The sequence below is a fragment of the Gossypium hirsutum genome, chromosome A03 (assembly GCF_007990345.1).
Source record: "Gossypium hirsutum isolate 1008001.06 chromosome A03, Gossypium_hirsutum_v2.1, whole genome shotgun sequence".
Taxonomy (NCBI): Eukaryota; Viridiplantae; Streptophyta; class Magnoliopsida; order Malvales; family Malvaceae; genus Gossypium; species Gossypium hirsutum.
The window spans coordinates 56197274-56199742 of record NC_053426.1 but is presented as its reverse complement, the minus strand read 5'-3'; the positions used below and the strand labels follow the sequence as shown (position 1 = coordinate 56199742).

Sequence of the window (2469 nt, the reverse complement as noted above, 5' to 3'; positions counted from 1 at the left end):
GTATTGTTTACCTTAAATGTGCCAAATTTGGGATGATTTACCTCGACTGTGCCATATGGAAAAATACTGAGTACCGTAAGAGGAATTTCTTCATTAGGTTCAGAAGTAGTAATGCGAGATCTACTGCATCTAGTAGTACTTTGTCTCCAACCTTAAGTTGATTTGGTGAGGTATTGAGCTCATCCTGGCTCGGTTTCGGCTTATGGGGTGTTCTCGATTTCTGTTTCAGCCATTCATCTAGCTCCTCGATTTGTTGCCTTCGTTCTTCATAGATAGGTCCCTTGTTGTTGTTTGAACACAGCTTATATGCATTCTTCGTAATTGTTTCCTGCACAGAGGGTGTCACTGCATGATTAGTACTAGTAGAATGATTTATACAACCACCTTCAATTTTTGACGTGTTACTCGAATTACGAGCTTGAAGGGTGATTGTTTCGTCTCTTACACAAAATGTGAGCTCACTTGTACCAACATCAATAATGGTTCTAACAGTCGCTAAAAAGGGTCATCCAAAAATTAAAGGTGTGTTCCTCTCCTCTTCCATGTCTAGAACAACAAAGTCTACTGGGTATATAAATTTATCGATCTTAACAAGAACATCTTCAATGATACCCCTAGGAAATCTAATGGTTTTTTCAGCCAATTGAATGCTCATCCTAGTTTGTTTGGGTTTCCCAAGACCTAGCTGTTTAAACATTTTATAAAGCATAACATTAATGCTTGCCCCTAAGTCAGCCAATGCATGATGAACATCTAAACTACCAATTAAACAAGGAATCGTAAAACTCCCTGGATCCTTCAATTTGTTGGGTAGCTTATTCTGTAATATGGCTGAGCAAACTGCATTCAATTCCACATGCGACGCTTCATCCAACTTTCGTTTATTTGTGAAAATCTCTTTTAAAAATTGACTACGTTTGGCATCTGCGAAAGAGCTTCAATAAACGGTAAGTTAATATGTAGTTTTTTTTAAATTTTAAGGAGTTTACCAAATTGTTCGTCTGATCGGTCTTTCCTTGTCGCAATGGGGTATGGAATACGAGGTTTATATTCTGTACTCATCGGCTTTGGGTCATTTTGGCCTACCTCATTCTTACATTTGCTTACCACTGTTTCTAGCCTTTGTTTTGCAACTAATCCTTCCTCATCTTGAATGGTAATCGCATTGAGTTGCTCCCTTAGGTTAGATTCAGTGTTGCTTGGCAGGCTACCTTGTGTCGTTCGAAAATCAGCTTGGTAAGCTATCCTATCTAAGTTTCGAGCCCCTAGATTGATGCTTGTTGATTTTTGAGTGTTGTCTCGGTATTCAAAAAATGAGTTTCTGACACTGAGATGAATTTTTTTAGCATCTCCTCAAGGTTCGGCTTTTTCTCTTGTTGCTAGGGTGGTTGTTGAAAGCCTGGAGGTGGTGGTTTCTAATTCCCTTGGCCTCTCTATGAAAAATTTGGGTGGTTCCTCCAACCTGCATTGTAAGTATTGCTATAAAGATTGTTTTGAGATTGAGGATTGTTACCCATATAATTTAACTGCTCATTCTCCATGTTGTAGCCATAAGGTGGGTATTCTGAACTGCTTGATCCACCTCCACTCGCTTCACACTGCATTACTGGGTGAACCTGTGAAGAACTAAGGAAACCATCAATTTTCTTATTCAAGAGTTCTACCTGATTAGGGAGCATGGTGACCGAATCGATGTTACAAACGCCGGTTGTTTTCGTTGGCTTTGTCCTCATGACTTGCCACTGATAGTTATTCAGTGATATCTCCTCTATAAATTCATAGCCATCTTCAGGTGTCTTATTATTGATGGTTCCACTAGCAGCTGTGTCAACCATCTGCCGAGTCAAAGGATTCAGGCCATTATGAAAGGTTTGAACCTGCAACCAGAGTGGTAACCCATGGTGAGGGCATCTTTTCAAGAGGTCCTTGTTTCTCTCCAATGCATCGTAGAGTGTTTCTAAATCCATCTGTACAAAAGAAGAGATATCATTACGTAATTTAGTCGTTTTAGCCGGCGAAAAATATTTTAATAAAAACTTTTTGGTCATTTGTTCCCAAGTAGTGATTAACCCCCGTGGCAACGAGTTCAACCACTTTTTAGCCTTATTCCTCAACGAAAAAGGAAATAACCGAAGGTGAATGGCATCATTAGAAACGCCATTGATATTAAATGTATCACATAGTTCCAAAAAGTTCGCCAAGTGAGCATTGGGATCTTCGCCCTGCAAACCATCAAACTGAACAAATTGTTGTATCATTTGAATTGTGTTAGGTTTCAGTTCAAAAGTATTAGTAGCTATAGCAGGTCTAACTATGCTCGATTCAGTTCCTGTTAAAGAAGGTTTAGCATAATCATACATAGTGCTTGGAGCAAGATTCTGATTAACAGCAATCGCAGGAGGTAGCAGATTTTCTTGGTTTCAGCCATCTCCTCGGTTGTGGTTAAAGTATCGTCCTCGTGCTCTTCCT

The 2469-nt window shown here is 39.4% G+C and overlaps 1 non-coding gene across 1 annotated transcript; it reads left to right on the top strand.

Moving 5' to 3' along the window:
* Positions 1-1893: 1893 nt before the first annotated feature.
* Positions 1894-2000, top strand: LOC121226230 (small nucleolar RNA R71). Its single transcript, XR_005924089.1, has one exon. It is a non-coding gene; the product is annotated as a small nucleolar RNA R71 (small nucleolar RNA).
* The last annotated feature ends 469 nt before the right edge of the window (positions 2001-2469 follow it).